The sequence below is a fragment of the Eptesicus fuscus genome, chromosome 8 (genome assembly GCF_027574615.1).
Source record: "Eptesicus fuscus isolate TK198812 chromosome 8, DD_ASM_mEF_20220401, whole genome shotgun sequence".
Taxonomy (NCBI): domain Eukaryota; kingdom Metazoa; phylum Chordata; class Mammalia; order Chiroptera; family Vespertilionidae; genus Eptesicus; species Eptesicus fuscus.
In genome coordinates, this window is record NC_072480.1 from 31,482,684 (window position 1) to 31,495,310 (window position 12,627).

Below are 12,627 nucleotides of genomic sequence, written 5' to 3' on the forward strand. Positions count from 1 at the left end.
GCCAAATATCAATTATTACAACGATTGAAATTTCTTTTGAGAGCCGAAAACCGACTTCTGCGCATGGGCCATGAAGTTTCAATCGCATTGTACGTACGCGCCTGCATGTGGTATTTTGTGGAAGAGCCACACTCAAGGGGCCAAAGAGCTGCATGTGGCTCGCGAGCCATGGTTTGCCGACCACGGCGCTAGGGCATAGGCTCAGGACAGGCACAACGTCACCTTTGCATGCTATAGGTCAATGCTGTTAACAGATTCAAAGTGGAGGGGAAATCTACCTTAAATGTCAGGTGTTTAAAGAATATATCACAAGGATTGTGGATGAAGGGGGAGTGGAGAATTAGAATCATTTTTTTTTTTTTAAATCAGTTGACCACATTTTTTAAGGAATATTTTATGGCAAAATTGAAAAATAATGCTCAATGCCATGGCATTTTCATGGACACTTTTATTTAAATACTAGAGGCCCTGTGCACAAAATTTATGCATGGGGGCGGGGGGTGTCTCTCAGCCCAGCCTGCACCCTCTCCAATCTGGGACCCCTCGATCACAATCCAGGACTGCTGGCTCCCAACTGCTCGCCTGCCTGCCAGCCTGATCACCCCCTAACCACTCCCTTGCCAGCCTGATTGATGTCTAACTGTTCCCCTGCCAGCCTGTTTGCCCCCAACTTCCCTTCTCTGCCAGCCTGGTCACCCCTAAATGCCCTCCCCTGCAGGGTTGATCGCCTCCAACTGCCCTCCCTTGCAGGCCTGGTTCCTCTCAACTGCCCTCCCTTTCAGGCCTGGTGCCTCCCAACTGCCCTCCCCTGCTGGCCATCTTGTGGTGGCCATATTGTGTCACATGGGGGCAGGATCTTTGACCACATGGGGGCAGCCATCTTGTGCGTTGGAGTGATGGTCAATTTGCATATTACTCTTTTATTAGATAGGATAGAGGCCTGGTGCATGGGTGGGGGCTGGCTAGTTTGCCTTGAAGGATGTCCCAGATCAGTGTGGGGGTTCTCTTGGGGCGTGGGGCAGCCTGAGTGAGGGGCCTGTGGTGGTTTTCAGGCCAGGCATGCCCCCCGGCGACCCAAGCGGAGGCCATGGTATCTGGAATTTATTTACCTTTTACAATTGAAACTTTGTAGCCTGGAGTGGAGCCAAGCCTCCTGCTTGCTTCGTGGCTAGAAGCCATTTCTGTAGGGGTTTGTGTATCTTCTATAATTGAAACTTTGTAGCCTTAAGCGGAGGCCTGGGCCGGCCAGGGTGGGCAGAAAGCTTGGCTTCTTCCATTGCTGGGGGCAATCCTAGCCTCCCGCTCTTTCCAGCTCTGTGGCTGCTGCCATTTCTGTTTGGAATTTATTTACCTTCTATAATTGAAACTTTGTAGCCTTGAGTGGAGGCCTAGGCCTGGCAAGGGCAGGCGGAAAGCTTGGCTTCCTCCATTGCCTGGGAAACCCAAGCCTCCCTCCTGCTCTCTGTGGCTATAATTTAAATTTACCATCTTGGTTGGGTTTATTTGCATACTCGCTCTGATTGGCTGGTGAGCGTGGCTGGTGGGTGTAGTGGAGTGATGGTTAATTTGCATATTACTCCTTTATTAGGTAGGATTAATTATATATTATTACATGCTCTGCCAATGCTAATATTATAAGATTTTTAAATATGTGTGTATGTTATAGGTAAAATGCTATACTTTTATTATATTCTATATTTTATTTCCAGTATCTTCCTATATATTTAAGAAGCATTTTCCAGTGAAGTTATGTTTTTTGTTATGTTCTATAGCATTATTGGTCATTCTCTTGTACATCAATCAAAGCTCCTATCTAAAGAAAAATGTGTATATATATATATATGTATATATATATGAAAAGTTAGGTGATACATGCATGCTTAAATGCAAAAAGCAAAGAGAAAGAAAGGAAAGAAGAGGAAAAGTAGAAGTTTGATCTCTTTATACCATAGTGGCCGTCATCATTGCTACTACTCCTTCTGCTACTCAGTGAGAGAGTCAATGTCAGGATCTTCAGGACCTGGGCTTCTCACTACTATCTATCAGCTCAGACAATACACACTCACTTCTTCTCTCAAGACCTTAGGAGACAGTGTCCAGATCCCACAGCTTCCCTTGAGGCTAATGTTTGCAGATGTTGGGCGCAGATGTTGCGCTGATGAAGCAGATCTCCATGTCAGAGCACCCGATCTAGCCCATCATTGAGTGGCTAATGTGGGTTGGCAGGACTCATCAACAGACCACTAATTAATACCCTACAGACAATAAGAATTCCTAAATGTGCCATTATTTATTTAAATCATTAATAAATTATGTTATATTGAATAATTTGTTGATATGTAATTTTACAGTACTAATTAAATTTAAATTTACCTAATACCAATTAGTGAAAATAACTCTTTATTTTAAAATGTAGAGAAATGCAGCAAAAAAAATTCATCCTGAAATAAAGAAGTCATTATGACCTGTCAATAAAATGTCAAAACAGCCACACACACACACACACACACACACACACACACACACCACACATAATGTAGAAATCGCTCTTTCTTTGAGTTTTTAGGAGATTTTTTAATTTGATTTTTTCATACACAATTTGCTGGCATCTTAAATAAAATGCCTGGACATTTTGATTGATTTTCCTTTTTAAAAACATGTATTTTCTTTCACAAACAGTATTCCTGCAGAGACTTTCAACTAGATTTTAAAGTAGACTTGGGTGTATTTTTTCACCTTAAATACAATGTATAGTACTAATCTGAAATCAGAGACCTAAATTTCAGATAGTAACCTTAATATATCTGTATTACCTAAGATAATGCTATGGTTTTTAACAAGTAAGCCCATAAATCTTAGTAGCTTAAGTAAATGAAGGTGCTTTGTTCTTTTTTTTTTTTTTAATATATTTTATTGATTTTTTACAGAGAGGAAAGGAGAGGGACAGAGAGCCAGAAACATCGATGAGAGAGAAACATGGATCAGCTGCCTCCTGCACACCTCCCACTGGGGATGTGCCCGCAACCAAGGTACATGCCCCTGACCAGAATCGAACCTGGGACCCTTCAGTCTGCAGGCCGACGCTCTATCCACTGAGCCAAACCAGTCAGGTCGTTGCTTTGTTCTTTATGTGAGTTCTAAAAGTGATATTTCTGGAGTCCAAAAAGTCCACCAAGTCCATGGACTCCCTACTTCACAAAAGTATTCAGATTCTTAGGCTCACAGAGGCTGCTTCCTCTGCCTGCAGCTGCCAGGGTTCCCTATTATCAATGATTATCTGATTATCTTTCAGCCAAGGGAGTAAACAGCTTGAAAACCCATATGGGAGGTTGTCCTGGGGCAGGCCTGGAAGTGTTGTCATCTCTCTACCCCTGTCCATTGGCCAGGACAGAGAATCTCAGACACACATGACTGAGAAGAGTTGATGAAAGTACTGTAGCTCTGTACTTGGGATTAAGAGACGATGCATTTCCTGAAGGAAAAAAAAAAAAAAAAGTAGCTTGTCACTACCAAACTGTTCTTGAAACACATTGAACTTAATTATGAGATGTATCAAATGACACATACAAATTGGTGCTATTGGGGGAAAAACAGATTGTTAACTTGAAGGTCAGGTCACAGACTTTAGCTTGGCCATGAATTACCTTTGTCTCCCTAGATCTTTATTTTCTCAGCTGCTAAATATTGTTCTTAGACCAGTCAATTGGTCATGAGTCCCAGGTTTATTTGAAAAAAACTATGTACATGTGTAGCATGTTACACATAAACTCATGTGAGTGGCAGAAACCCTATAATCCAGACTTAATAGTTATAAACGTAATAAATTACAGTTTTTAAAAATAACTTCCATGCATTTTATAAGAAACTAGAGGCCCAATGCACAAAATTCGTGCAAGAGTAGGCCTTCCTTCCTCCAGCTGCCGGCACCAGCTTCCCTCCAGCACCGGGACCTGGACTTCTCTCCGGCCACCAGCAGGAACCCGGGACTGGGCTTCCCTCGCAGCCCTGGCTTCACCCTGAAGGTCGTCCAGAGAGACATCCAGTCTAATTAGCATATTGTGCATTTATTATTATAGACGTCTTATGTATGTTTGATTTCTGTTAACACATTTTATGAGAGGGTACCTGCAAACATTGATGTATATATTAATGTTTTTATTAATGTGTAGAAAAGGGAGGGGAAATTCTAGCCAGTTTGTCTCAGTGGGTAGAGCGTCTGCCTGCGGACTGAAAGGTCTGGGGTTTGATTTGGGTCAAGGCCACATACCTCAGTTGCAGGCTCCTCCCTGGTCCAGGCCCTCGTCCAGGCACGTGCAAGAAACAACCAACCAGTGTGTTACTCTCACATCAATATTTCTCTCTGTCTTTCCCTCTCTTTCCACTCTCTCTAAAAATCAATGGAAAAATATCCTTGGGTGAGGATTAAAAAAAAAAAAAAAAGAAAGAAAAGAAAAGGAAAATATCACTGGCTGGCCCTTAATAATAAGTCATTACAGTGGTAGTATTAGTTCATATTTATGTGAACTTGATATTTATAATTCCATGCCATATGAAGGCTTTTTTGTTGTTGTTGTTCTTTATGTGAATTCTAAAAGTTTCTGGAGTTTTGCATTCTTTTGTTTTGTTTTTCAAAATAGGATAGACAATGGGAAAACATAGATTGATCATGTTCTTTAAAAATTAAGTAGATTTCGGAAATTGGAAATGTTGCGTTGATGGGGGGAAAAAACAATTTCCATTTTTTGTTTTTGAGTTGAAAGGGGAGCAGAGGAAATATTTCTTTACCCTTACTTGCTTTTCCTGAGTTACTCATATATCATAGAACATAGCATGGCATGAGAAAATTGATTCCACTGGGTATAAGTATTAATGATGAAAACAATTCCATTAATTTTATCCATTACTCTTTTTTTCTGCACTAACATTTGGACTAACTGGACAATGTCAGCTATTTTTGTGGTGATAAATAACAAGGCTATTATAGATCTAAGGTGTTTTTGGATCATTCAAACATGAATTAGAGGATGAAAAATGTGAGTTAATCTTAAAGGCTTTTAAAATATCAGTTTTCACTAGAAATTATGGTTAAGGCATCATTACTACTTGTATTTATGCCAGTTTCATGAACATTCTCCATTTTCTTAGCAAGATGTTTATGTAACTTTATACTGCACATTAAATACGTTGTTAACATGCACAAACACAACTTCTGATTCCCCATCTTCCTCTTCGTGGGGTTAACTATTGTTTGTGAATTATGATAAAGTGAGATCTTAATGGACTTAATGAGTTACCCATTACTGTACTACTGTGGCTTCTATAGTACTATGGTATCTTTCTGTGGTAGAATAACAATTGAAGTTTACATGTGTGTGCTTATTTAAGTCATAAATATAACTTTATTTTACCTGGGTACCATTCAAGACCCCTCTCCATACCCACAAAACATTTCATATTAAATTTCATCCACCATATTATCATGATATCATATTCAAATTTTAAGTTCAGAAAATATTTGGAAACTAACCGTATAGACAATAGCTTTGAAAGATACATCTTTTAGCCTGGCCAGTGTTGCTCAGAGTTGATTGCAAGAGGGTGGAGGCCAGGCTGAGCGTCCCCCCCTCCTCCATGTACAGATTTCGTGCACCGGGCCTCTAGTATATTAATAATGACAGATCATTATTTAGTTTTCAAAGCGCTGCTCTGGGTAGTTCTCAAAAGTAATTTAATGATGATGAAAACCATTAACAAAGAGGAAAAATCATAAATATAATGGTTTTGATGTCCTACAGATCCTCACCTGCTTTGGACTACTCATCTCCAGAAAATGTGATAATGTATACTAGTACACCACTGTTATTTGGAGTTTCCCTGTTATGTAAAACCAAAATTAAGCTTACTTTATACATACTATAAAAGTTGAACTAAATAAAAATAACAAAAATTAATAATATTAATAAATAGTAATAAGTAATGAAAAATAAGATAACATTTCCTATGAATTACAGAAATGGAGATTGACCTTCATGGCAGTGTCAGAGTTGACAATAATTAGATGTTTATAATAAAGGTGAAAAAAATAGATCAAATAGAAGTAGAAGAAAGACAGGAGGAGAAGGAGTCAGAAATAGAATGATAAAACTGAGTAAGAGGAAAGCAAAACTGGCAGTTCCTCTCAGCACTGTGCAGGGAAAATAGAATTCTAACATAAAGCTCAGCCCTTTAGTGCTCATGACACATGTCTTTCTATGATAGAAACTTATAAATGAAGTCAGAGTTTGATGCTATCCATCTTTGAATCATGCAAAATCATTTTCTTTATCATAATTTGCATGCTCATGATAAAAACTTCTGACTGAATTGGTTTGCCAATATGATAGGTATATTGCTCACTATAAATTAGTCCATTAATTTATTTTCTGGTATATATTTAAATTTGAGGGGGAATTTAGTTAGTATAAGTTAGCCTGATGAAATACAGTAAACTCTAGAAACAGTTAAGTATTTTTTCTGACCTGATAGTTTTAGTGGGCAGGCACTAGGCCATGGACCTTGAACCCAAACGATATGATAATTAAGTCTCTTGGAAAAAAAATTATGAAATCCTTAAATAGCCCTACATTTCTTTCCACCTTTTGTGTCTTCATTATAGGATAGGAAAAGTCAAAAGAAGTAATGCTTATCAAAGAACCTGACACAGCCCTAGCCAGTTTGGCTCAGTAGATAGAGTGTCAGCCTGCGGACTAAAGGATGCAAGGTTCGATTCCAGCCAAGGGCACATGCCAGGTTGTGGACTTGATCCCTGCCCGCCCCCCCCCCCCCCGCCCCTTCCCCCAGTAGGGGATGTGCAGGAGGCATCCAATCAGTGATTCACTCTCATCATTGATGTTTCTATCCCTCTATCTCTCTTACTTCCTCTCTGAAATCAATAAAAAATAAAAAAAAGAATCTGACACAGAAACTGGTCTTGAAATATTCTCTCTGCTCCCCCCAGCACTTGTATCTGAGAGAGCATAGATGAATCACTCTAGATTGCTGATTTCCCATTTCTTCTTAGGTATCAAAAAGTTATAATGTTCTTCAGTTTTGTGAGGAGAACACCTATGTGATGGTTGTGTATCATAAAATTTTACACCAGATGTTAATTATTTTTTGGCATGAATGTGTAGTGTGTTCATTCCATACACTTTATTTTTATAAAACAACAATAAAACAATGTGGAAATTTCTGAACTCAATGCTTATCTAATTGTTTTACCTATTAGAATTTTTGGAGTGCTTAAAACTACATTGTTAATATTCTCTACTACTCATACATTTTATAGTATGTCAGGATATAATAGGGCTTACAAAAGTCAACTTTAATTCAGTTTGGTCAAAATTAAGCCACTTACTATGGACTATCAATAAGCACAAACTATGGTTATAATAACCTCGCTTTTAAGTTTGGGGACAACTTTAGATTTTTTACCTCCTTATATCTAGTCTTAATTAGTGGTCCAGTGCATGAAATTCGTGCATGGAGGGGGGTGTCCCTCAACCCAGCCTGCACCCTCTCCAATCTGGGACCCCTTGGGGGATGTCCAACTGCCAGTTTACATTCTTCTCGCAATCCGGGACTCCTGGCTCCTAACAGCTCACCTGCCTGCCTGCCTGACTGCCCCTAACCACTCTGCCTGCCAGCCTGCTTGTCCCCAACTGCCCCACTGCCGGCCTACTCACCCCCAACTGCCCCTCCACCAGCCTGATTGCCCCCAGCTGACCCCCACAACGGCCTGCTCGCTCCAACTGGCCCCCCTGCCAGCCTGCTCACCCCCAGCTGACCCCCACAACGGCCTGCTCGCTCCAACTGGCCCCCCTGCCAGCCTTCTCACCCTCAACTGCCCTCCCCGCCGGCCTGATCACCCCCAATAGCCCCCTCCACCGGCCTGATAACCCACAACTGCCTTCCTATCCTGGCCTAATCACCCACAACTGCCCTCCCCTCTTGGCCCCTAACCGCCTCTACCTCGGCTCCGCCACCATGGCTTTGTCCAGAAGAACATCCGGACGGTCTCCTGGATGGTGCCCCAGTCTAATTAGCATATAACTCTTTTATTAGTATAGATAGAGGCCTAGTGTATGGGTGGGGGCCTGCTGGTTTGCCCTAAAGGTTGTCCCGGATCAGGGTGGGGGTACCCTTGGGGGGTGGGGAGACCTGGGCAAGGGGCCTGAGGTTGTGTGCAGGCCAGCCATGACCCCATTGGGGTGGGGGTTCCCACTGGGGGGCTATGGCCAGCCTGGGTGAGGGGCTGAGGGCTGTTTTCAGGCTGGCCACACCCCCCAGCGAGGACCCTCACCCCGGTGGTGGCGTGGACGGTCTGCTTGAGGGGCTGAGGGCCGTTTACAGGTCCCTCCCTTGGTGGCTACTGGACCAGGTGACCCAAGCCTCCTGCTCGCTCAGGCCAACTCCATGGCCACCGCCCATAGGCCCCTCCTTTGGCAGCTGGCCCAGGCAGGTGGGAAGCTTGGCTTCCTCTGTCGTTGGGGGTGACCCAAGCCTCCTGCCTGCTCCTGGCTCTGTGGCCACTGCTATCTTTGTCCTGCTAATTTGCATATTTCCTCCTGATTGGCTGTGGGTGTTGCAGAGTGATGGTCAATTACCATATTTCTCTCTTATTAATATAGATATTCTGCCCCTAGGAAGTAAATTTTAATATCTGACTTCCTTAAACATTACTTGGTTCTTTTATAGGCTTTAATGAGAACCACTGTTCTTAGAATCTTAAGTTCATTTAGCATGTAACAGATTTGGTAAGTCATGTGTATTTTCACGACATTAAGATTGTTATCAAGTATGCACATAATCAAGAAGAATGCTGTTCTCATAATTATAGCTTTAATCTCTGATTCAATGAGCTGACATAATCATCTTTATTAAAGATCACTCATACATACATTGGGAATGTAGTCCAATTTGCTTAATCATTATGTTGAAAGATACATCTCAGAAGTAAAATTCTGAAATTCTCTCAATATAGTATAACCACTGTGTAAGTCACAATATACTTACTTATTATATATACATGGATAACATGTAAAATATCATTGGGTGTGGCATTCAATACTGTATTGATAGTATCCTATTTTTAAAGATAACTGAAATTATTTGTCTTTTCATATACCAATAGGCTTCACTTCTTTTCCTGCTATAATCTTTTAAAAAAAGCAAGATATATCCTATAGCTGCCCTGGCCCGGTGGCTCTTTTGGTTGGAGCATCATCCCATACACCAAAATGTTGCAGGTTTGATCCCCAGTCAGGGCACATGTGAGAGGCAACCGATCCATGTTTCTCTTTCATATTGATGTCTCTCTCTCTCTCTCCCCCTCCCTCCTTTCCTCTCTCTAAAAATCAATGAAAGCATATCCTCAGGTGAGGAGTAAAAAAGAAAAAGATATATCATATGGTCTAAATTGTTATAGCGTAAATTTATCAGTCCTCTACAAAATATATTTTTCAAAGGCATTTTTCTAATGCTTATTCAATGTCAATATATTCATAAAAGATAATTTTAACTGTGAAAAAATATATTTCCTTAACCATCTTGATAATTATAGCCAACTAGACATTACATAAATATCTAAAGACAACTCTGCTTTTTTTAAAAAGAGAATCTTTAAATAATAACATATGTAAAGCAATACAAACTTTTATTATTAGATGCTAGATATACTCAAGTTAAACTCCATGAGTGCATAGACTGTCCAGCTCATGAACATTATGTTCCTGGCATTCTCACAGTAAATGAGAGAATGCATGAATGGACAAATTTGTCACTAAAACTGCATTCCAACCAAATGAGCTTTAGAAAAAGGAAAGGGAAATTTTATTTCATATTTTCTCAAATTATCATAAAACACATCACTTAAATATATTCTCTTTAAAATAATTGCTTTTAGGAATAATAGGAGTAGTAGTAATTTTTATCACTCATGGAGCAAGTGAATCAGACATTCTTTTAAGTACTTTCATATGTGAAATCATTTAACATTCACATTATAAATATCCCAGTTTTTTGAATGAGGACATGGTGTAAGAAGGTAAGTTAATGTATCTGAAGCCATTATCGGGAATCCATGTTCTTAACCTTAATGTTATATTACCTCTCAAAAAACAAGTGGGGCAGTGGTTAAAATACCAATTCCTGGATACCAACACATCCACCAGGTCAGAATATGTATATTTCGCATTTTTACGTGTTATTGTCTGAAGATTTTGGTAAATACTGATTTAGAATACCTCTTTTTTTGTTCTGTTTTTTTTTTTAAATATATTTTTATTGATTTCAGAGAGGAAGGGAGAGGGAGAGAGAACTAGAAACATCAATGATGAGAAAGAATAATTGATTGGATGCCTCCTGCATGCCCCACACTGGGCATCAAGCCTGCAACCCAGGCATGTAACCTGACTGGGAATTGAACCATGACTTCCTGGATCATAGGTGGATGCTCAACCACTGACCCACACCAGCCAGGCTAGAAAACTCTTTAATATAAGGAAAAGATAATCCTAATTTATATATTTATGAGACAGATTTTTAAATATTTCTATTAATACTATAACTCCACAATATACCTATCTTAGCTAACTAGCACACTTTCTAGATAATGTGTCTTTTCATTTATACTATAGTACCACTTTAAAGTTTAAACTTGGCAATAAGTGATACTGAAGTCTGTATTTTGGAATGATCCATATTTTATTATTTCAGTAAAAATTTTTGTTTTAAACAAAATATCAAATGAAATGCATCAAATGTAAATGTGTGGTTTTGCCTATGTAATTCATATTTGAATTTCTTCAGAAAAAATCTGAAATGCATAACACACTCAGATTCCAATATTTTACAAATATTACTACTTTATGTTCATTCCTTTACATTAAGGCAATGTTTGAAAGACATGATCATCAATTCAGTATCAGTTGCTCTACAGTCATTTGTTTGTCCCAGAAAAAGAAATGGAACAATTATCCTCACATGTGTTTTACAGATTTGAAATGTAAGATTAAAGTAATTGTTTAAAAAAAGCTTCTAAGCCACCTATAATGTTAGTAGCACTTAAAACATTTCAGGGGAAAAGTGAGGTTCTGGAAAAATAACTTTACCAAATTACATGCTTAACTATTCAAAATACTGACATATAATATGCAAGAACAATTACTATAAAGAGTTTGGGCTGTCTGATATTTTAATTTACAATAGAGCAAATGCTAACATTGAGAGGATATTTCACTTCTTGGCAAATGTGTTTTGATATAGGGAAAAAAGCGCTTTATTACTTTTGTTACATTCATATTGAAAATGTGCACTATATGGACAAAGATATTCTTGTTAATTCCTAGTAATTTTGATCAGGGTTGACAGAACCATTATCTGTGCAGCTAAAATCTTAATGTAGACATAAAAGACTTTACATCTTAATGCCAACCCCAAAATTGCATTATTCAAAAAATAATTATTCGACAAAACTGTCTTTGATTTGGAGTCAATGTTAAAGAAAATAGTGAAAATCAATAGTTAAAATATAACCACTTACCTTTTAAGATACATGTTTGAATAAATGAACATGTCAAAACTATTTTTTCACATCTTTAAATGCTCTTTAATGGGACATGTGTTTTCAGGAATGTCTAAATTAGAGGATGAAATCTATACTAATAAAAGGGTAATGTGCTAATTAGACCAGACATTTTCTGGACGTCCTTCTGGACAAAGCCATGGTAGTGGGGCTGAGGCAGAGGCAGTTAGGGGTGATCAGACCACCAGGGGAGAGCAGTTAGGAGGATCAGGCCATCAGGGGAGAGCAGTTAGGGTGATCAGGCCAGCAGTGGAGAGCAATTAAGGCCATCAGGCCATCAGGGGAGCAGTTAGGGGCATCAGGCAGGCAGGCAGAGTGGTTAGGGGCAATCAGGCAAGCTTGCAGAGTGGTTAGGGGTGATTAGGCAGGCTGGCAGGTGAGCGGTTAAAAGCCAGCAGTCCAGGATTGCAAGATGGATGTCCAACTGCCAGTTTAGGCCCTATATCTTCAGGGTCCTGGATTGGAGAGGGTGCCGACTAGGCTGAGGGACGCCTCCCACCCTGTGCATGAATTTTATGCACCGGGCCTCTAGTTATAAATATTTCTTCATGATATTAATAGTGTGGAAGGGAAAATATAATACTTCAACATGGCTTCCTATAGCTAGTATTTACTAGCATATGTTCTGTATCTTGAGTAGACTAGGAATCACAACTAAAATGTGACAACTTTTAAAAAAGAATTCAGACTTTAGAATCATTTAAGATTAACAAAAGTCCATCCAATGTTTGTCTCTGGATTTAACTCCTCTCTTTCAACTGGTGGTTTTCTTCACATAATGAAAATGTTGCAAAATTTACTATTAATATTGCAAATCATTTAAAAATACTTAAAATCAATTGAATGCACACTAATTTTTAGCATAGCAGTTTGATCTAATACATAGAAACTGTTTTTAATTTTTATCTTTTTTATTACGGTATAGTTGACATATAATATTATATTTATTTCAGATATACAGCATAGTGTTTGACATTTATATACCTTACAATGTGATCACCATG